This window comes from Macrobrachium rosenbergii, chromosome 36 (genome assembly GCF_040412425.1).
Source record: "Macrobrachium rosenbergii isolate ZJJX-2024 chromosome 36, ASM4041242v1, whole genome shotgun sequence".
Taxonomy (NCBI): Eukaryota; Metazoa; Arthropoda; class Malacostraca; order Decapoda; family Palaemonidae; genus Macrobrachium; species Macrobrachium rosenbergii.
Window position 1 is genome coordinate 23,612,322 of NC_089776.1, and position 24,883 is coordinate 23,637,204.

The window sequence follows — 24,883 nt, forward strand, 5'->3', positions numbered from 1 at the left end:
GAAAATGTAACAATTCGTAGGAAATATAATTAACAAAATCTTTTATCTACGTATACAGTTCAAGCTCACATTTATCAAACAAAAGTATAAGGGCAGTCCTATATAAAAAGCGTCTTTGATCGACTTAAACTAATATTCTGAAAAGCTTAAAAGAGAAATTTAGAGTATTTTGTCCTAGTTATCTATTTTCCATATACTGTACTCCACATTGTTTTATAGTATTTGGAAATTTCAAGAACCGCAAAAACATGCGTACTATAATTGTTCGTCTGCCCTATGGGAGATCAATTCAGACTCAGCGGAATGTGAAGGACGCCTGAACAACTTTGATGGTGGGTACCACATGGCCCGTTCTAAAGCATTTCCATTTCTCGCGTCGATGGTCGATTGCATGTTGAGTGTTCTTCCGCCTGTTATCGCGACGCCTCTAAATTACTATCCTCTGATCTATCACTTAATGAACGACAATTCGTCATGACTTGCATTAAACACATCTAACCCAATCTGAAATTAACGAGACAAAAGGTGGGTCCTCGAGTATATCACGTCTAATCCCGCATCGTAGCAATTAACCAGTTGTCAATTCAATAATATGGGTTGTTATAAAAGAAGCTTGTTAGTGAAATTGTACACTTTGAATTCCAAAGTTGTAAGAGAAAATGAATAATAACACATACCACATACCTTCAGTGCCCTTTATCGCTGACAGTTGGTGGTTTTCCAAATAGAGTAACAATAAAGAAATCTGAATGCATTTTCATCAACCTCATGAAAAACAATTTATTTCGGTTTTAACGTTCGGGTAACGAACAAAATTTACTGAAACATGTTGAAATCAGATACAGTCACGATGCAAAACAACTTTATAACAATTTAACCCCGTTTTCATTAATTTCATTTCAAACTAATGTTACTATTATTGTTGTTTATTTGGATAACCATAGCTATACCTCGTACGAATGGAGCTTGGTTCAGTATTATATAGTAAAAAATAATGTGTAAAATACAACTACAGATGCTATACTAAAAGGACAATTAACACAATTAATTCAGACAATGGAACCTAATAAAAATATTATATATATATATATATATATATATATATATATATATATATATATATATATACACACACACACACATCAACAAACCTTATACCAAGAGAAGAAGAACATACATTGAGTAAACAAGACGACGAAAATATAGAAAAATAAATCTATCACTACTTAAAAACTTAGCATCTGCAAAAAAAAAAAAAAAACACACAAATGTATCACTAATTAAAAACTCATAACATCTATAAATCGTCACAACACACTCTGCAATGTCACAGTTTCCATCTGTCTATCCTAATTTACAACCAAACTCATAACCCTATTTACGTCGGGACTCAAGTTAATTTTGTTCAAATGAAAGGGCCCCAGTTAGCAGACACTGTGTTTACAGCAAAGAAAATGCCATGAGTATTCGCCCTAATAAATAGACAATATAACTCGGTTCTCAAAACAACCACACATCACGGTTTTTGTCACAAAAGAAGGGTGCCTTAACTACACAAGATGAAAAACAAAAAATAGAAAACACGGAATTTAATGATACAGAATTTCATAGCCTTAAATAACGAATGACCGTCATCTGTAAAAATGGACCCTTCACTAAAAAATCTGGTCCTTTATACTTCCTCAAAAAATAATCTATTGGGGTGAAAAGTATTTACGTTTGACATACCAGTCAGATAAATTAACACCTGCATAAGTCCATGTGAACTAAAACTAATGGCAAAGATAACAACAAAAGAACATTAGAGACCAAATAGCTCCATAGCACGAGAGGTATAACTAACTTACCTTGACTCAGTCATCTGAAAAAGATAAATTTGAGAATTACCTTCATGTAAAACGTAATCATCCATAAACCCCATATTACCATATTATATTACATCTATTTCAGACAGAAATACATTTATATAATTTTATATATATATACATACATACATATATATATATATATATATATATATATATATATATATATATATATATATATATATATATATATATATATATATATATAATATATATATATATATATATATATATATATATATATATATATATATATATATATATATATATATATTATATAATATATTTATATACATATACAGTATATATACACACATATACACACAAATTATATATATATATATATATATATATATATATATATATATATATATATATATATATATATATATATATATATATATATATATGAATGTTTGTATGTTTGGGGTCTTTAGAAATTAAAACACCTTGACAGTAGCAGACAAAATTTGGCACATGGCCCCAATGAGACCCCAGAAAGGTTTATACCTCAAAATCAAATCCCTGCCCCCGTGGCAAACAACACAGACAAAACAAAAAAGTTTCTGTTTTTACCAGTTCCTTCACCTCATCTCTCAGTCCCCTATGGGTTAATTCTTATTTTTCACCTTTTCTTCTAGGCGCATTCAGACGTATGCTTAACCTACAACAATAAATCCAAATCCCCAATAACATCAATTTATAAAATTTACATGAATTTTGATCACAGTTTATAATAATTATTAATATAATTGTTTATTATCTCGATAAAATCAACATTGAATATCTACAGGACATAAAACTAGAGAAACCCGACGGAGTTCCAGCTTCCCTCCCACCACTACTGAAAGGAATCTTTGCCATACGGTATATCACTACCAGTGTAAGCCTAACCGTTATTTTTAAATATAAATCGTATTATCCTATAAATGTATTGTTACAAAGTCTTCAATTTAATATACAAAATTTTATAATAGATCTGGCATAACAAAACGCTTTAAAGGTGTTAATTATTAGCGATTTTTCTTTATAAAAACGTTGTCAGGTTGAGTGGGCAACGAAAAAACAGCAAAATATCAATAAAACGTTATTTCACTTACAGAAACCATTTAACTTACGTGAATTTCGTTCATAATTTATGAAAGCATTGCACGTTCGCTTTCTGGAAGAGTTACAAGAAAGACAAAACAAAAGGAACACACCTGGTAGGGGCATATTTGTTCGAAATCAATAAAGTTGGAAAATACGATAAACACAATTGGATTTCCTCACCTACGAATTCCAACAAGAAGTTGCTAAACTTTTACTGGCCCAACGCGACGTGCAAGATGTACGATGATGCTTTTTTTTATCCGTTCAAAGGCGAATTTCTTCATCAATTCATTCGTTATTTCTTCCTTTTTCCCATCGGAATTTGTTATAGCAACTGCTTCGTGACGTTACGATGGCGCATTTAGTTATAAAGATTGTTGTTTGCCCAACTAAAACCATGTGGAAGAGGTCGACTGGTTGCATCATCTGCAATAAATCTCTCTTCTTCTGCAAACCCTATTTAAGAGCAAACACCGACTAAAAGCTTATGTCTACATTTAAATCTGTCACTAACATATAGTGACACCTGAAACTACAACCACCCAAGAACATTCATCATTCACCCACTCATTATCAATCATATCACTAATTTATATATTTCACCTTCATTACAGAGCTGAATAATCCTGATGGGTTCCGGCGCTTGGTCTTCAAGACCTAAATTTCATAGTGAATCAGGCAAGTCTGGGCTACCATTCATTTCGAACCTATACAGTAATGAAAAGTATTGCCGTGATTTAGGAAAATAAAATCATTGTTTATGGTTACATATTAGTATGATATATTTCAATTTTCACTTTTTATCAACGTGAATATATTCAAAACAATAAACAACCGTAAAACAATAAATAACAGTATGGGTATGTCTACTGGCTCCCCTAGTAGTATTCGATAGTTTTTTAATTAGGTTTAATGCTCTTTTACATTTTGATTTCTTGTATATTATGTTATTTGGATTATCCAGAGAATCGTCCATTTCCATGCTAGAAGATTTGCTCTGTACTGGAGCAGCAGTCGTCATCTGCGCCAGAACAATGCCATCAGAGGGCCCAGGGGTACTTGAATCTTTAAAATTACTTGTCATAAAGATTTAAGTATTAAAAAAAATTAAACCTGAAAACCTTAAAAAGATATCATCAGCCTTTCATGGAGTTTACTCTTCCACCAACGGCACAAGTGAGAACCGAATCCCAAATGTCTGCTCCCTACCCTACCCCATAGGGGACGGCACAACATGATTAGAGTGGCCCAAGTGTAAGCCAAACCCAATTGCTAGGACTGACAATATTACTGCAATACAATCAGCCCCACCCTAATCATGTTATGGGCAAACCAGATAGTCCCAAGAGTCCTATCCCCAGAATCAGAACTCTCTGGAATCTGTGGTCCAGCCCTAAAGAAAAGTTCTGCCTGATGTCTCTCAGGTCCCAACATTATCGCAGTTGATGGTCCTACCACAGTTCCCACTATTTAGCTTCGGATATAAACCCAATCCCAGTTATGATATCTTTTCCTATTTATCAGGTCCAATTTAGCGGAAAATTCCGCAAAAATTAATTCAAAGAAATACAGAATGGTACATGGGACTCTTGGACTCAAACCCGGGGAACAGATTCCTGGGGTTCAAGAGCCCCCTCACCACATCACGGTGGTCCCAAATTGAGGGGGGTTGCTGACAGTAGACTGAGGGAAGAGGGGCTGGCGGTCGAGAGGAGATTACAATACGGAAGACTTCTCAGAAGCCGTGACACTCTTTGTAGTGAACTGTAAAGACGTCAGAGGTCTATTCGTTTTCACATCAATCACGTCATGCATTGCATTTCTTAATATGTCAAGACTCTCATGTAATATTCATGGGTAGAATTTTCTGGCCTTTCTGCTGATATTTATTTCATCATTGCACATTTATTATGTCTCTCAAAATTGCCATTTGTTTGTCTGTCAACAACACAAATTGCTCAGAGTGCAGGTCACGGAGATCGGAGGTCGAGCACCATGTTTCCGTCCACACTCTGCCATGTATACCTGCGCTCAGGTAATTTTTAAGTTAATACCTATTTGACCTTTCTTGTCCTCACAGAACGAGAGCCAGTGCTCTCTCTTCTTCAATATTCCTATCACGTAGAGACAGGCTAACTCTTGAGAGAATCTCTGGTGCCCCTATCTTTGCACGACAAGACATTTAGCCAATCTGATGTGACTTCAAGGAACAAGGAGCATTTCTTAATCTTGTGATCTAAGGCCCCCACCGACCAGTCCAAAACGCTTAAATTTTAAAAATCCTAAACAAGTTCTTCAAAAGGTGGTCAAGTTCTGTAGGGGAGAACGTCACCTTAGCGACGGCGAAGGCTGACCTAGACAAGTAAACAAGTCCTCAGAAGTCCCCTTGGGAGGAGGCAACCACTCCCAGTGAGGGAGCTTCTCCGGTCTCGTACGAAGAATACCTCCAGCACACAAGACGATCATTGAGAGCCTTCCGGGTGGAAGATGAAAGCACCATCTTCGGTAACCTGGAGGAGTCAGAAGGCTTGTTGCTGATGAAAAACGAAGCTGGGGAGGCCAGGGCCAGAGGCGAGAAGAATCCCAAAAAGTTCTGCAGAAAGTATGTCAATATATTATATATACAGTATACACATTTATAAATATATATATATATATATATATATAATATATATATATATATATATATATATATATATATATATATATATATATATATATATATATATATATATATATATATATATATATATAATATATTATAAATGTATATATATTTGTTCCTCGGACAAGTCGGTAGAGTTCTCGGCTAGCACTCTGCTAGGCCCAAGTTCGAGTCTCCGGCCGGCCAATGAAGAATTAGAGGAATTTATTTCTGGTGATAGAAATTAATTTCTCGGTATAATGTGGATCGGATTCACAAAGCTGTGAGTCCCGCTGCTAAGTAACCAACTGGTTCTTAGCCACATAAAATAGGTCTAATCCTTTGAGCCAGCCCTAGGAGAGCTGTTAATCAGCTCAATGGTCTGGTTAAACAAAGGTATATATATATATATATATATATATATATATATATATATATATATATATATATATATATATATATATATATATATATATATATATATATATATATATATATATATATCGTCTCATATGGAATTCTTAATAACTTGAGAATACCTTGATTCCAAGGTATTAATATAAGAACCAGAAAATTTGGAAGATGAATTCTATTAATATTTGAAAATTACTTATTATTATTGTATTATTACAGGTACAGTATTATTATTATTATATTTGATCTTATTAATCTTGATATATTTGAAAATCAGTACTGTAAAGCATTTTATCATAAAAAATGCATATTCAGACACAAAAATATGAAAATACAGTAATTAGTGCATATTGCATACAGATATAAAGGTGGAACTCAAAGAAAACCTCACAGTTACACTAAGGTAATAAGAGAGGTTGGAGTAAAAGACTCAAGAAAGTGGGAATGGAGGCAAAGTTAGAAGTTAAAAAGTCGTTGCAGCTAGGCGCTGAAATGATGCTGCAAACATCCTTTAGTACTGCCTACAGTGACCCATGTGACGCTCACTTACAGCTCTAACCACTGAACCTACAATCTGCTTCATTCAATAGCAGAAACCTTGTTACCCACAGCATTAAAAATTGATCTCTTCACTTCTAGTGAGTGTCCCTTCAGTATATACCCTCCGTCCCCATACTAGTTTACAGCCAGCAGTATGCCAGCATGGTGCACTATAAACAGTGCTGGCAGTAAATGAATTAAACAAGACTATTGGTTCTTTTCTGATTATTTCAAGAGCTTCAAGATTTCTTCATTATAATTTCAACTTTTCCCAACTAGCTGCCCAACTGTGTACTTTGCCTTATTCTAATTTCTACTTTCCATTCAAGACCATGTCATTTGGGTGAACCATTTAAAAGTCTAGAAATGTGCCACATTAAACAAATTCATAAAGTTAATACCCTCTCTGTTGTAACAGAAATCACTTCTTTAACCTCTACACATAATACAGTTTTTTTTAAGTAGAGCAAAATGCATTCATAGTTTTTGTTCAAGAAAACTCATCCATACCCATTCCTGCAATTATGATAACCTACCTCTCATCAACTGCAGCTCCATTGAGACAGGTGGTCGGAGAGGTCCTTTCAGCCAACATAACCAGTCAGGCCATTTTGTGATAAAGTGTCACGCAAAATAACAGCACTCTCACACCTGAAGGAAAGTGGAAAAACATCTTAATATGTAACTATGAAGAAAATGTACAGGATAAATAAAATGTTACATTTAATAAACTTATGATGAAATAACTAAATGAAACTTAGTATTATATATAAACTTATATATTATATATACACATATAAATATATATATATATATATATATATATATATATATATATATATATATATATATATATATATATATATATATATAATATATATACATATATAAAATTAGGATTTACCACCCAGTGAGTCAAACTAGACTATTACAGTGCTGGCCCGAAAACGTTCAGGAGGAAATTACTAAAATAATACACACAATATACAAACTAAATTACATAAAAATGACAAGAGTTATCTATTACAATATAATATAAAAATGATATTTTAATGATAAAATAAAGTTTGTTCATACTTACCTGGCAGATATATATATAGCTGTGTTCTCCGAAGTCCGACAAATTTCAAAACTTCGCGGCACACGCGAGTACCGGGCAGGTGGATAGTACCCATTCCGCCGCTGGGAGGCGTTATCAGAACCATTCCATTTTCTATTCAGATTTTCTAACGCCACTGACTCTGAGGGGAGGAGAGGAGAGACAATATGAATATATATATCTGCCAGAGTAAGTATGAACAAACTTTATTTTATCATTAAAATATCATTTTTATTCATGAACTTACCTGCAGATATATATATAGCTGAATGCCACCTTTGGAGGGTAGGGGCAATAAGGAGTGGAAAAATAATTATTGGTAAATTATTTTGGTTCACTTATCTGTTAGCGTAGCTGACTGAGTGGTTACTGTCACTCCCAGTCTGCGCTCTGCTTTACTAGAACCCCAGCGAGGTAGTGACCTATGGCTGGTGACTTCTGGAAGAAATGATCTACTGTCAGAGTAATACAATGCGACTAGATCATAGACCATACAAAGAGGACAAAAAGAGCATTACTAACCACCTAACCAACACCTAAGCGTTAGTTTGCAAAGGATTGGGAAGACTGCCTCGGTAGTCGACCCAACAATATAAAAACACAATTAAAGGGGATAGGATCAGAGTTTACCCCTGTCCCCAAGGTTGCTGAAGCAGCAATGTATGGTCCCAGCGAAAAGCAATTTTAGGTATGCTACCTAAACATCTTGCCAAGTGTGGGGCAAACGCATGAATTGACTTCGCCAAAATGTGGCACTAAGGAGAATGTCATGGTACCATATTTTTCTTGAACGCCATGGAGGTAGCAACTGCCTCACCTCGTGAGCGTTAACTCTCAACAACGAAGTTGGAGTCGTCACAACTAGAGTGCGTCCTTAATGACGTCCCTCATGAAGAATGCCAGTGCATTCTTCGACATAAATTTAACTAGTTGCCTCACAGAACACCATAAAATATCCAAGGGACCAGGTGTCTGTGTGCTTTTAAGGTAGTGCTTGAGAGCTCTAACTGGACAGATCCCTCAGGTTCCTGTCCAATAAGATCTGCTAAACCTTTAATTTCAAGTGTCTGGGCCAAGGGTTAGAAGACCACTATCATTCTTAGCCAAAGAACTTGGGGCTTAAAGAATAGACAGCATTGTGTTCTGTGACCCACATGACGGCCCCTCGAACTTCGCTCACTCTTTGCCGCCAGAACCACGAGAATGCCGTTTTTTCAGTACATCCTTAGAGATGCAGGTGGAGGCTCAAGGACTACACATCAAAACTTGAGCATTCGGTCAAGTTCCAAGCAGAGAAGATTAGCGCTGAGGAACGGACGTCTTGAAAGAAACTCGTAAAGATCGTGGAGTCCTTATTGTCAGACAAATCTAATCCTCTGTGTCTGAATACAATCAAAGCATGCTCCAATAACACTTGATAGTCAGAACTGCTATGTCGAGTTTTCTCTTAAGTAAGGAGAAAATCCATAACCTGGCTCACAGTGATAGAGGAAGAGGAAAAGCCGCTTCTTTCTACACCAACCTTTGAAGGTTGCTCCGCCACTAGATATATGTATTTAGATGAAGAACTTCTGGCTCTAACGATGTTGTGATACGCCTGTGAAAAACCCTCGCTCTGACCAAGTTTCGATAGTCTGAAAGCAGTCAGGTTCAGGCAGGAGATTTTAAAGATATCTAAATGTGAAGTGGGTATGTATAGGCTGGTCTGCTCTCCTTAGGAAGGTCCTCGGAGACGTCTACCAACCAGAAGAAAACTCCGAGAACCAGTGGTTCGAAGGCCAAAGCAGTGGGGATGAGAGTCATCCTCCACGTCCCTTGTGTGGTGCGAACTGGCACGTATGACTTCTCCCAGAATTTAGAGCGGGAAAAAGGTGTAACATCTATTCCCGTCAATCCCAGGAAGAACAACTACTCGCCTTTGCCCCAGGGTCGAGTACAGATGAGCTTTATAGAGGGAGCCTCGCTGTTCTTGAGGTCGTGAAAATATCCACAAGATGGCGACCCCAAAATTTCCAAAAATCTTGGCAAACCTCCTGATGAAGGGTCCATTCCTTCGGCAGGAGTTGATGGCATAACAGAGCGGGTGCTGCTCGAACATTTCGACCCCTGCAGCAAAACTTGTGAGAATCAATGCTGCGAGCACACTTAGGCTCAGAATAATCTTGCAAGGCTGAACAGGGAACAAGTAGTATTGTCCGAGTTTGCTAGAACTACACGATTGCAAACTTGGACCTCGAAGAATTGGAGAGCTAAAAGATAGCCGCCAAATCTTTGAAGTCGATGTGCCAGGACACCTGTTCCTCTCTCCGGGTTCCTAACACTTCCTCTCCCTCTAGTGTTGCCCCCAACCTGTTGACTGACCGTCGGAAAAACAACACTAGGTTGGGGTTCAGAAGCTTTGAGAATCCTTTCTGCAATTTCGTTTGGATCGAGCCACCACCACAGATCCTCTTTATATAAGGAAGAATTCTCAATTCCTCTTTCAAGTCTTCCTTGCTTTGCCAGCTCTCCAACAAAAAGAACTGAAGAGGCCTGAGATGCAGACTCCCCAGAAAACAAACTTCTCCAGCGAGGAAATGGTCCCCAGCAGACTCATTCCTTCCTTCACCTATGCATGTTTCCTTTTCCAGAAGGCGAGAGACTTTTAGGTACACACTTAGAAGTTGCTGTTCTTGCAGCAGGCGGCTATAAAAGCCGCTGAATACATCTGGTCCCAGACACAATGGACAGTGAGGATCAGCTGCTGACTATCCCGAATTGAGTCGGGACTTCACGGTTACAGAGTCAACTGAAGGTCCTCCAGATACCTTGGCTTCGGCGACGCTCGAATCAACCAGTCGTCCAAGTAAGAGCCGAGATCCTGACGTGCGACAGGTGCAACTGCATCGCTTAACGTTTTTCATGAGACGTGTAAACACCTCCGGGCAAAATGTGATGCCAACAGCATCTGGTGTTCCAGCGGTCGCGTAAAGTACTGACCAGACCAACCGTTGCCTTAACTTCGCTGAACGGACGAAGTGGTGTTTTCTGGCGATGGTATGGCCGTTGTGCAAGTCCAAAGCAGAAGAGCCACAGACGCTGGTAGGTCTGGTCCCCCAAGACAACCTGAATGCTTCGCCCGGCATTGGATGAATGGGCGTGAAGACAAGTATCTTGAGATCCAGATACCATCAATCCCCGGGATGAAAGACTCCTAGTATTGACTGCGAGGTCTCCATCTTGAACTTTCCTTCGGACCGAGTTGTTCTAGGCCTGTTGACGTCCAAGACGGGTCTCAGCTACTGAAAGTTTTGGGACTAAAACAATCTGTAGTAAGTCCGGGAACACGAGTCCAAGACCTGTTCCACTGCTCTCCCTTTCGAACATCTGTTCGAGCAGGTCAAACAATTTTCTGACAGGAGAGGCAGTTAGGAAACAAAAAACAAAGGAGGAGAACAGGAAAGGGAATCAAGTAACCTCTCTCCTTTGTTGGAGGACAAGCAATGCCCCTCACTCTTTCAGGCTTGTGCAAAAATGAAGCCTGGTTGCAAAGAAGTCTGGAGATGAAAGAGTCACTTGCTACCTCTCTTAGGTGTATGGGAAAAAACTCTCTCTCGTGGTGCGGGTCTCGTGTTGCTTCCATGAAACCTTTGTTGAGCAAATATTGCTTTCGTTTACTTTTATATCATTGAAATGGTTGATGCAATCGTTATGAAGGGAGATGCAGTTTTGAATGTGGATAACTTTAGTTTGAGAAAAACTATATTTTTAACTTCTCTGTGTATTTATTTGCTTGCTGTTACACAGTTTGATGTTTTATGACATAATGAAAAGCCAAAAATAGACCTGCAAGAAATAATATAACTTCCTTCTTAAGTGACTAAATGAAGCGGTGTCAAATACGTCCAGGTTGGGCAGCGGTATGTCTACATGATCAAGCTCTGAGCTGCTGCTGACTGACTGCCACTGACTGCCCTAGGCATTCCTGTCTTTAAGCTGATGCGTACTAGGTCCTACAGGTTGCCATAGATCTTATTAAATATTTTCATAGCTAAAGAAATTACCACCGATATACGACAATATCATTACATTATACGAAAAAATGTAATTTGACTATGATGGGGTTACTGTTTTGTTTATAACTCTAACTTGTGGCGAACTTTTAAATAAAACTTTCTGAGAAGATAGTCAGGATATGTATGATGCCATAAAAAAATATCCCAGAAAATTTGATTTCCGATTTTTTTTTTTTTTTTTTTTTCGTCAAACGCTCCCCTTAAGACAAAGACAACTGCGAAGGTGGAGAGAAGGGCCGAAGGTTGAAAAGTCTCAGGAGAACTGAATCCTTAAGAAAAAAGCCAGACTCTGTTAATCAGAGGAAGAAAGAGACGAAAAGTTTCTCTTCATACAAAGAGAGCTGTGACGAAAGGATGTTCTTCCGCGCTGGCGGTCTTGGTGAGTGGTGAAGAAGTAGTTCGATTCGCCCGTCGCATTAGCGGGAACTCCTTCCCGAACGAAGAAGTCGTCAACAGAATCTGATATAGTAAACACTAAAAAATGTGGGCAAGAAGTCGTCAACAAAAATGCGATATAGTAAACGCAAAAATGTGGGCAGCTTCACGATTAAGCGTGGTCATCGCTAGCGGGGCATGCTAATCTTCTCTGTCGTTCCAATTTTAGTATATGTACTGCGAAGCAAGTACTGGCTAAATTAAGAAAGGACATCAGATGTTGAAGCGGGTGGTTATTGCGACGATGAACAACTGGATGGCGTCAACACAAGACTTGAAGCTATACGAAAGGCAGCAGGCGTCATGGCGTGGCAGCGAGAGCTCCGTGGCAAGTACTGAAGAGTCACAGCGTGAAAGCGCGCCCGGCGTCAAGGTGAGAGCGGCGTGAAGCGTGAAAGAAAGCGCCACCGAGAGCAAGGCGCGCTCCTGGCGAGACAAGAAGAAAAGGCCAACACCTCAACTTTCGAGGAGAGACTGAATGGAAGCCACTAAACACTCTCTAGGCGACAGGCGAAGCCCCAAAACATCACAGCAGGCGAGGAAAGCGAAGCAGGAGACGGGTGAAAGTCTGTACCTCTTAACAGGCGAATTCGAATCTTGAAAGGATGCGAGAGCATCCAGCTGTTGCAAACCCAACAAAATCTTGCAGTAGGAGCTTAGCTCTCTCGGGAGAAAGGCTGAACCTGAGAAGGAAAAGGGGCGAGAAGACGTATACTTCCTTCTCACAGGAAAGAAGACTCTAGCCTTGCCTTAAGCGACAGGGGGTCGAGTAGTCATCATTCGAAAAACACTTTATTCTCTTGCAGAGGGAATATCCACGCAACTTTCGGGGAAGAGTACAACGTCTAGAGGAAGAGGGCGTTAGGCGTCCTCTCCTCTAAGCTTCTCTTAAGAGGGCGAGAGTCCAACCGAGAGCTCCAACCCCGAGGCGGGGAGGACGTGTCGGAGGACGAGAAGCAATCCTTCAGGATGCGTGCCTGAGCACGATCCCTGGCAGCCTGGGTAGCGTCATCAGGACCTGCCGAAGGGACGCCAGATCGGTGGGAAGCCCCCGTAACCCTCATGCGGCTAGACATGCCCCTCCTGGTCCTGGGGTTCGGCGGAGGTCAGGCCTAAGAGCATTATAGGGCGATCTGCGCCCCCTCCACAACACACTAGGGGCACTAGCACTAACACTATGCGTTTGAATTGCATTCACTTTAGTTTCAAGAACAGCATTGACTCAACCGAGCCAGGGAATTACCTTCTGCAGCAACAAACTACAGGGTTAGTACTAAAATTTACTACAGGGTTACTAGTAGGAGAAAACCCTGACTGGTCCATCTAAAGGATACTATAGGAGAAGATCTCCTCAGCCTATCACCTTAATTTAAGCATATAGGCTTCATATTTCTTCTTCCTCACCTCAGACAATCCCACATTCATTACTGATTATCATAGAGCATTGAACACCCTTACATATCATACATGAAGTGTGAGGAACTATCAAAGTCTTGATAGCCTCACCTTACATTCGCAAGCTACAGACTCAATAGCTGAGGTAAGACATCTTAATTATAAGAAAAAGTCAAAAGCAAAATCAAAAGCGGTCTAAGGCGTATGCCAAGTCCCCAGATCGGTCGAATACCAAAAACAACCAAAATGCTTAGTGACAACAAATTTCGAAATCAAATGGCGGAACTGACAGCAGGTAATTGACAGTCCAGCGACAGAAGAAAATATCTGAATAGAAAATGGGAATGGTTCTGATACCCGCCTCCCAGCGGCGGGAATGGGTACTAACCACCTGCCCGGCCACTGCGTGTACGCGAGTTTGAAAATTCTATTCGGACTTGAATACAGCTATATATATCTGGCAGGTAAGTCTCATGAACAAAATGTTAAATTTTATTGATCAAATTAGTCTTCCTTAAAAATATTGAAACTACATAATGAAAAATTATCCGATTCTGATAATATTTCTGTTAATGATTTAAGACCCAAATTAAAATTTCCCTGCCTATTAAAAATGACATAATCACATAGAATATGCTTTACAGTTCCAATTATTTTGCAGACTTGCAACAAGGGACGTCCCCATGCAGAGTTGTCATTAAATACTCGTGTTAGTCTGGAATGACCTATTCGTAACCTTGTTAATATCACTTCAGCTCTTTTCATTTTGTATTGAAGAATGAATGAATGATTTTAAGTTACCAGGCGTCGTGACTTCTATGGTCACTGACGCCGATGTCAATTAAAAGACTACATAGTGTAGTATATTTATAATAGAATGTATGATTAAAACTTGTAGGAAATAAAATTATATCTTATGTAAAACTCCAGCTTCTAAAATATATTTAAAAATGCCACTAGCATCATACATCACATCCTCTCCAAGGATCTTGGCAAGGATGTACCTGCCATCCCCATCCCAAGCTTCAGAGGTGCATCGAACTCTTGAATCCCCAAGACTGGGGCATTCGACCAGCAAATGCTTTACAAGCAAGGGGACTAAGCAATCCTCATAGTGAGGGTAAGGCCTGCCCCTCATTAAAAACTTTTGCGTTAAACGAGTATGGCCAATGCGAAGACGACAGAGGGCAGCTTCTCAACTCCGGGGCATAAAGTTATACTTCCAAGGAGACATGACACCTTTGATCTCTCTCATCTTATTCTGGTCTAAGAGAGTCCCAACGCTGTTGCCAAATATCACAAAGAGACTGCCTGATATTGGGCTAGAAACCACTGTGTAATATTGGACATCTTGGAAGTAGTTCTGCTGCAGCTGTTTTTGCCAATTTATCAGCCTCTTCATTTCCAGGCAAACCAACATGTGTTGGAACCCAGCAAAATTCCACTCTAATACCTCTGCACTCAATGATGACAAGCTACTCTAGAATCTTTAAAACGAAAGGGTTGGTTGGATTAAAATGTACTAAAGCCTGTAAAATGCTTTTTGCATCACTTAAAATTGTAAAATTGTCATCTTCCAATGTTGTAGTTATTTTTTCAACAGCAGTTAAAATCCCATACAGATCTGCTGTAAAATTTGATGCCTCTAGAGGAAGCACACCCCTGCAATTAAAACCATTAGAATGTACTCTAAATCCAACTGAAGTTTTTTTTAATTGCGGACATTCTTGCTGCAGAAAATATGGAAATATCACCCACAAAAATTGTATGAAGGACATCATGAAGAACAAATGCAGAGATGCCATTTATTGTCAAGGCAAACAGAGTATCGCTGAGCACGCTACCTTGGGGGACTCCTTCTACTTGGCATTTTCTTTCAGAGTATTACCTACTCTTACCTGAAAGTGTCTGTGTTAAAAATGCTCTAAGAAATAATGGCAACTCCACCGTTAATCCACATTCATGATTAACTTTAAGAATTCCACATCTCCAGGCAGTGTCATGTGCTTTTTCAAGGTCAAAGGATACTGTTATGTGACGATGCTTGGATGCAAATGACTCACAAATAGATGACTCAAAATGCACAAGGGTATCTGTTGTTGAGTGCAATTTTCAAAAACCACACTTAGCCTAGCTGGTGACAAAATGCCCTTTTTTCCAAGATCCAGACAAGCCTTGCATTGACCATCTTTTCCATTATCTTGCACAAACAAGTTAGTGCAATTGGTTGGCAGCTTGTTGGTAAAAACTTATCCTCACCAGGTTTTATAAAACCTAAAATAATTGCTAGTTCCCATACAGTTGGGTAACTAGTGTCACGCCATATCCTGTTTATAATAATTAAAATAAAAAGCTTTGTGTTTATTGACACATGCCTTACCATAGCAAGAGGAATGTCATCAGGGCCTGAGGCCATATCATTACAAGAAGCTAGAGCTGAATCAAATTCATTTTCATTAAAAGGTATATTATGTGACATCTTTATTTGCTGTAAGTCAAGGAGTTTCTGTTCCTCTCAATTTCTATAATGAAAACCAGGAGCAGCTTCTGACACTTGTGATACATTGGCAAAGTGCTCTGCCAGAGCATTACTAGCCTCTACTGTACCACTCATGAAATGACCATTGACTTTGAGAACTGGTGGATTTGGTGTGAATTTTCCTGCTATCTTCCAGACTTTTCTCTAAACACATGAAGGTGGCGTTCTGTTGTTAACTGAGGCCACATGGTAATTTGCTAAAACATTACCCCTTAATGGGTGTCTACCATTCATGTCTCCAACTAATAAGAATAGTTGAGGGAGTTGATGTAGTACTGTGGTAAGATCGTCATATGTAATACTATCATTAGTGAGCAAGGACATAGAGCAAATAGTGTATCTTCTCCCAATGTCGATTTGTACAGCCACTGGCTGCAGAGGAGTATGTAAAGTAAAGGGTATTTGTGGGACATCATGGTGAACATAAATGAGGCTTCCACCATGGCTCCTCATTTGTTGGTCATAAGGGGTCCTATAACATATTCCCATGGACAAGGAGTATTGCTGTCCAGCATGCTCTCTTGTAGACAAACAGTCATGCTCTCTTGTAGACAAACAGTCATAGTAGAGTATTTCTGGATGAGTAGTTTCAGCTCATCATATTTAGCCCTCAGACCTTGACAATTCCACTGCAAGATGTAGACTTGAAAATTATTTATTTTTTGGAAGAGACTCTGGAAGGGTCTTTTCATTGGCAATTTTTGGGTTACATAAATTTTTTGGATTTAAATTTGATCTTGATATCTTGGGCTTCAAACTAATCTGCTTTTTTTTATTCTTTAGTGATCTGGCTAGCAGACCAATGAACATCGGCACTGACTTTGTGGATGTTTAAGTCATCTGGTTCATTGTCAATTGAAGAAATGACTTCATATCTATTGGATATTTTGGTTTTATGACCTTGGAGAGAGAGTGATAGTCTCCCTCTTTTATGGTGGGATGGGGAGCTACCTGGTCTAGACACCTCCCCCTTTTATTGGTGTCTATGGTAGCTCCTCGGAATGTTCGACCTCTTCTAAGTCAGGCAGAGATACTGCCCTATAGAGAGGTATGTAGAGGTGTCTATGGGGTAGGGGAAGACTGTAAGGAAGGCACTGCATCTGCCTTGAGGGGCCTTGAGGGGTGTTGGTAAAATCCTCTGGGGTAGTAAGCTTGCCTTGACATGCTCTTTCCTTACTTCAGACAATTGTTTGGTAGACCTGGATGACCCTCTTTCAGCCTTAGATGGTGAATTTGTTGGCAGGAGAAATTAGGTTTTCTTTTAACGCTTTGGCATAATTCGGGTCGTGTTCATTAGGCGTTTAGCATACCCAACAGTGATGTGTTCTGCATTAAACTTGCTAAGGACTGCTTCTTCAATTTTGAAATTTGGACATACAGTATCCTCTCACTGGGTTTAAGGTCCATACCACAATTTAAGCATTTTGCATCAAGATTGCAGTCTCCATGCTCAGCTCTAGAACAGTTATTGCATACTTTATCATTTTTACAGGCTTTAGAGGGGTGTCCAAATTTGAAACAGTTAAAACATTGCAAGGGCTTCTGTTTGAAGGGTTTATCTCATACTCTTTTTCCTGCTATGTCTACATACAGATGTTTTCTGGATCTCCAGATTTCAATATAACCACTGATGTTTTGGGAACCTTAGGCACCTTCCAGACTTCTTTTGGACACATATCTAGAATTTCTTCTTTGTTAAAATCATGCAAATTTCTATTAAATACCACTCCCCTGCTATAACTGAAGTTAAGGTGAGGCTTGATGTCCATGGCCATTTCCTTATCTGTTTTTAAATGACTAAGCATGACATTCTGTCTTTGACTTTGCATGAATTAGGACAATCTTTCTTTCCAAATCATGTAATATCTCCCGATTTAATGAAACCTACTTTCTTCTGAAATATCTACTGGTCTTTAAAAAATGGTATTTTCATATTAAAATTAAGCTTCATATATATGCCCAATCCAAAAAACAAACACCTCAAAAACTTTTAAAAGATTTTTGAGAAGGTGAGAAAGTTCTGAAGAATTAAACATGACCTTCGTTGAAGAAAAGGCAGATCTTCGAGAAGAATCGATTAGCACAGTGAAGTCCCCTTGGGATGAGGCACTGACTCCCAGGGAAGGAGCTTCCCCTGTGGCATAAGAAAACTATAGGCAGCATGACCTTGCTCCCTCTTCTCTGAAAGCCATCCATCAATATCATTCAATGCTTTCTTCGCTAAAGAAGAGAGCACTAACTTTGGCAGCTTAGAAGAGTCCGAAGACTGCGCCTCCATCAGGAAAGCAGATGCAGGCGAGGAAGGAGCTGCAGGAGAAAAGAAGCTGGGAAGGTAGCTAACGACGTGTAAGTGGAAGAATTAGCGTCCTGTATATTATCTTCATCAGAAGAAGACACAAGCAACAAGGGTAAATCTGTGGACTGGGGAGCCAAAGGAGCCTTTTTCAGCAGGCTCAAAATGCTGTCCAGCTTGATCTGGACAGGATCCACTGTAGAAGGCAACTGCATACAAACCAAAGGCTGAAGCAGGTTAGACTGAGACTGACTGCTTGTGTTCCAACATGAATAGAAGCAAGAGAAGCATCAATAGCGGTAGAAAGGCACCGGCCGAACGCTGGTGCTTGGTAAGTCGGGCCTCCAGGAGAGAGAGAGCATTCGGTCAACAATGTTCGCTTGGGTGCTCTATGACGCTGAAGAGAAGACAGGCGCTCAAAAACTGAAGAAAGTCCGCATGCTAATGGGCGCTTATATACCTTCAGGCGTTCAGGTGATGACTGGCATTCGGTAACAGCATGGGCTTCCATCACTAAAGGGTGCTCGGGAGCCAAGGCAGACTCAGGCACTGGAGGACACTCAGGAGAAGACACTCTACGTGAAGCTGAGTGTTTGTGAGACAATGAGCATTTAGAAGTCACATTCTGACTTTCCACTGCTGGAGGAACGGAAGAAAATCGCTCCGGGCTGTCCCAGCTACCCAACTACTACATGAAGGTTGGGGACTGTCCAAGGTGTCCTTAGACTTCTTGCAAAGGCGGAGAAGAATGCGAAGCACCACTAGTACGTCTTTTCAGAGGATGTGACTCTTCTACAAAATGCCATTGCCATTTAGAAGAAGAATCCCTGAACTAGAGGAAAGACAATGAACATCCAAGGAAACGCCTTTCCGTCGACGTTTGGCTGCAACCTGGGATTTAGCAACAAGTTCAATCGAGGGGGTGACTGCCCGAAGGCAGACCCCACCGACCTCAATTGGGCTACCAGTTTGATTCCTCCCAGGTTTAGAGGAGTAAGTCATTGACCTTTGCCTAGGGGAATCAGTGGACAGGGCAGCCACCTCCTCCACCAAAACCTCACTTGCACTGGGCGCTACTGTGTGCTTCACCGACACAACACTAACACTGGGTGTTACAGGGCGCTCCAGCTCACTCTTGTTATCCATGAGCACTTTAACAGATGACACTAACTGTGCGATAGATTCGACAATTAACTCGAACCTTTTATCAATCTTATTGCACTGGAGAAGGGTTGGGCAATGGGATTAATAGAAATCTCAGGAACATAAACATCGACGTCAACATTATCAATATTCACAGAACTACAAGGTTCCTGTCTAGCTAAAGATTTACTGGACTGCCTAGCAGTAGCCTTCCTCTTCTTTTCCCTAGCCATTTTATTCAAATGTGATTTTAGAGACTTCCATTTTTTCAAGTCACAATAAAAACATTCTCTACATCTTAATTCTTTTGAACACACCTGTCCCCTACAGCCTGTACAGATCATAAGAGTCATAAGATTCTTTAGCTAAACGAGTATTGCAGCCTTTACTGCAATACCTAAAGCTAGACGAACTGAGTCTGGCATTACGTAAAACCAAGCCAGCCAAAGTCAAAATCAGGAGAAGTTAATTCAATTACAGTCACAATTAAGGTTCTAAAGGAACCTAACAAATTCTAAATGTGCTGTAATGGCTACCAAGACAGAATACTTCACTATATGAGCAAATACAACAGGAAAAGACAAATTCTAAAAATCAAATAGCTGCTGCTAAAAACTGGCATACAACCATCAGCTGGCAAAAACAAATTGAAGCCCATTTGCTAGTTGTTCCTCTCTTTCCACAAAAGTGGGCAGGCCAAGTCACCTAACCAAAACAAAACAGCGCAACCCGCAAATTTCAAAATTTTAGCTGCCAAGCAAGTGCAACTAATACAATGTAATTAATAACAGTAAGTATACCTTAGTTTAACCAGACCACTGAGCTGATTAACAGCTCTCCTAGGGCTGGCCCGAAGGATTAGACTTATTTTACGTGGCTAAGAACCAATTGGTTACCTAGCAATGGGACCTATAGCTTATCTTGGAATCCAAACCACATTATACTGAGAAATGAATTTCTATCACCAGAAATAAATTCCTCTAATTCTTCACTGGCTGGCAAGAGACTCAAACTCGGGCCTATCAGAGCACTAGCCGAGAACTCTACCGACTCATCCAACAAGGAACTAGCAATGTAATTACTTGGTAAGTTACTTATATAATATGTAAATTTATTAAATGATGAAACTATTTCCCACTTTAGAGCCACGATGAAAAGACATGAAAAGCAAATGTCAACTGATGGGTTTTTAGTAAAAATTAAACCTGAAGAGAATCAATTAAAGCTCAATGGCCATAAGAGTAAAAATTGAAAGAGAAAAAACACCAGAGGCACAAGTGCCCAATGTTTTAATGGAAGGGGACTCTCCTAACAATTTTATTCCTCACCAACAACCTCGTCACCATCCACCTACTTCATCTATGCTTCCCAGTAAAGTACAAGTAAGGTGTGAAGTTACTTTATGCAGTGTTCACTTGTATTTAATGTAATTATTGTTTTATAATAATAATTATTAGTTTTAGGCAGTAAAATGTAAGTCCATCAAAGCATAAAATGGATTTAAAAAGTATAGTTTTCGAGTTCTGGAATAAATTAAATCAGTTTAAATTATTCCTCATGGGAAAAATTCATTTGGTGCTCCTCGTCTTTGGCACTTGTCATGCCTTCGAGAACCAATTAACGACCAGTACCGAGGTATTGCTATACCTTACTAAAATAGCCATCAGTATTTCGTAAAACTTCTTTGTGGGATCAGGATCTAAAATAGCATTTGAAATATGTGCCTGACAAGCATCAATAATGCAATCTCTGCCAGAGCTCAATGGTGGCATTAGGAATACAGCTATACTGATTGACAAGTATTATTTCAGTAGATAAAACTTATTCACATGGAACATGCACACAGAGGCCATTGACCTGAAATTTAAGCTTCCAAAGAATGTTGATTTTAACCTCCCACTGCAGAATAACTGATCATGATATAGAGCCAGTGATTTTTCATCGTCCTGGGGGAGATGCAAACCAGTTACATTGGAGTGGCATGGAACAACACTAACCACTATAATCAGAAGTGCCTGTATATTCACTGACTTTGGAGTTCACAATTGCTGGAACTTTTGTGAATATGAGGTCTCATCTATTAACCAAAATATGCATGGGTTCCTCGACTAGCTGGACAAAATCAGAGGATACACAGAACTCAGAGCAGACCAGCCATGTTGATCTGTGGAATTTGAATTTTGCCACTTGCTGTGCTTTGCATTACAGTCTCCACAAACAACAAATGAAGCTTTTGAATCCTGGGACTGGGCCATACTAATCCTTTCCAAGACACAGTCATACACAGAACTGCCAATATTCGTATTGAGGTAAACAGCAAATACAGTATGTACATATTGTAGAACTTTCTGAAAATTTTAAAACAAAGAACTTCATGGCAACTACACTCCAAATTTTTCTGATCGTCCAGACTTAGTGTATGTGGGATGTTGCAATGATAAATTAAATCAAGGCCATCAAACACTGGGGTTAAAAACTCAACCTTTGACTTGTTACTATTTACAATAGTCTCAGATAAAAACATCAAATCTTAGTTATGGGCACAACTCTTGAGATCAAGGAAATTTAACCTTAAGCCTTGAATATTTGAGTAAAGTACTTTATAATTTTTTTTTTTTACTGTATTGAGTAACATGCACAGGGTTCAGCTCAGTCTCCTGAAAGAATTAAAATTAACACCATAAAATCAATAGCAAAACCAATAAAAACTCATAACAACTGTAACATTGTAAAAATCAACAGAACAGTAAACAACAATACCTTCAACTACAGTATTTACATTATTTACAAAAATTCTGTCATTGAAAAAAGTGCCAGAGGCAACTTGTTGACACGGTGGTGCCGGCACACAATGTAAGGCAAATAAGAACCTGCCAGGTTTGCTACAGGAACTTGGGGGAGGACAGTCTGGATGGATTTAGAAATTAAAAACCACTCAGAAGGCAAAGATTTGGTAAGGACAAAGGCACTTTCCTGATGACCCACCAAGCAACTTTCGCTTTCTCATCAGCCAGTCCTACATTCTTTTCAAATAAAAACAGGAAAGTGAAAAAAAAAGAGGATAAATGCCTGATTATACCCTCAGGCAAGGGAACTCAAAACCAAGACCATGAAAGGCCATGGTACAATGGCTATGGCACATTCCAAAGTAAGCTTCTCTTAGAAGGGTTGCCTACCAAAGCTGAAGAGTTCCTTCCACCCTCTGGTTTGACTTCGAAGTGTTGTTCTTCCAGAAGAGTTGCTTGCCAAGGCTAAAGAGAATCTTCTGCCCTAACTCATGTAGCCTGGGACGTCACACCCTCAAGTGAATGTTGCTAAGGAAAGCCATGTTAACCCACTACTCGCAAATCTTATAAAACAATAAATGACAAAATATATGAACTGTAAACTTGGACCTGACCACTGATTATCTGTTAACTGGTTACTCATACACAAATTGCATATAATGAGTATTTTGCCATAGGCTATTTGTGATAAATTTTAAAAGATCACCTTGAATATGTCAAAATTTAAATTCCTTTCATATTCCTATGCTTCTTGTTAAGTCCTAGGCTTATAGCCTAGTCCCATCTGCTAATGCAGCATATTCTCAACAAGTTAACAATGATTATTTTCTGCCGTAAACCTACTAGGCCATCACAACCTTGGTTATATGAAGTTTAGGCCTTAAGACATGGCGGAAGCTCCTCGAGACGCCATGTTTAACACCAGTCCCTCAGGATCAAAGTATTATATACACCCATTTCACCCGTTTGGGTGTTACGCACTAATGACTCACAGCCGAAATGACCAGGACCCTTCTCAACTAACCTAGCAGCCCAGGCAGCCTTTCCTCCTTAAATTCCAGTTCCACACAATCATAGGCTATGCTAGTCGAAGGTTAGTACAGCTTCATGAAAAGCAACTTAAAATTAACCTTATTTCTCTAATTACGATTAACCTTACAGATTTGTATATAAAAAATTTAAAACTAATTTTCAAGACCTAGTACATGCTGCACTGCCAGGTAAAAGTTGAAATCAACAATACACAAGGAAGCCACTAGGCTACCATCAAGTTTCAAATCGCAAATTTGTAACCTGAGATTGGTGTAAAAAAGTTTGGACGGGCCTACAAATTTTGATGATGACATATTCGACAAGCCAGTGGCTATTTGGACTGAAATACTTGGTGGTAAAATTGATTACTACCGCGTTCCTTGTGTTTAATACCAGCCCATTGGGGATGAGAGTGAAAAGACAAAGGACGAAAAATACCATAAACAAACGAGGGTAAAACTATACATTAACCCCACGTTGGTTATTTCCTTTAAGACTGATTATTCCCAAAGTATTTTGGTTACTTATCAAGATTTTACCATTATTTTTTGTCGGTCGAAGGTAATTAAGCTCAGAACAGATTGTTTTTGTATGCTGGCCATCCTGGAATGCTATCACGCATGCGCAGTGTTACAGGGGGACTCTTGGTAAAAAATTGTTTCCTGTAGGCTACTTGGGGGGGGTATTCTGGGAGCCCCCAGCTAAGTAACACGGCCTACTAGGTTAGGTTAGGGTGCGCTACGTTAGCATGGTTCCTATTATAGTAGGATTTCCGGTAAAATTTTATAAGTTGTCAATATGACTCCAGCCAGCCACTTTTGCGCGAAAAACCATTTTAGGTTTTTCATGCAAATATAACTAGGAAATGATAGGGGACCAAAAAGAACCTTAAAATACCAACATAACTTAACCTAGGGGTGTTTCCTGGTTACAAATTTGCCGTGTTAGCTATGGAGAGGGGGGGCGTATTCTTACCTTGTAAGTCATAATTTTATTAATTTTTTATCATTTGCGCATAGTGTTTATGGGGTTCAAAATAACGAGAATGAAGAACTCTTTTAAAAATGTAGGTTACAATTCCATAGCGTGTATTGGCAACTTTATAAAATAATACCGGATTTCCTTTGCCAATCCCTTCTTGAACATATATTGACTTTCGTATTCGCGGAACCGTTCCATACAGTCCGTGCGGAGCTATTACCTACAAATGCCAATGAGGGTAACACTAGCAAAAGCCTTAAACAAAAGACGATAAATATCTCAGTCGGCGATTGTTGAGAATCAGGCCACGGAATAGTCTGCGGTTTTGCCTACTGAGCTTAGTTTTACCATTCTTTGAAAACCAAGTTCTATGTTCCCCTAACGATATCACAGAGCTGCTTCTCTGCACAGATTTGTCACCCAACCAATCTTGTGATCGTATAACTGATTTATTTGCATTAAAATGTTAGAAATAAATTACTTACAGTTACAGAAATGTCGATCCCGTCTTCGAACACAACACCGCAACGGAGACACACGCAGTGGGACTGGAGTTTCAGAGGCAATGAC

The 24,883-nt window shown here is 39.2% G+C and overlaps 1 long non-coding RNA gene and 1 other non-coding gene across 3 annotated transcripts; both read right to left on the bottom strand.

Moving 5' to 3' along the window:
- Positions 1 to 1,128: 1,128 nt before the first annotated feature.
- LOC136856497 (uncharacterized) lies at positions 1,129 to 24,883 on the bottom strand. 2 transcript variants are annotated; one of them, XR_010858362.1, is made up of 3 exons: positions 24,799 to 24,883; positions 7,092 to 7,206; positions 1,129 to 1,861 (listed from the first exon to the last, which is right to left on the bottom strand). It is a non-coding gene; the product is annotated as an uncharacterized lncRNA (long non-coding RNA). The 2 variants fall into 2 exon arrangements; XR_010858361.1 differs by lacking the exon at positions 1,129 to 1,861 and adding an exon at positions 3,140 to 3,383.
- LOC136825066 (U6 spliceosomal RNA) lies at positions 12,235 to 12,336 on the bottom strand. The gene has a single exon (XR_010849242.1). It is a non-coding gene; the product is annotated as a U6 spliceosomal RNA (small nuclear RNA).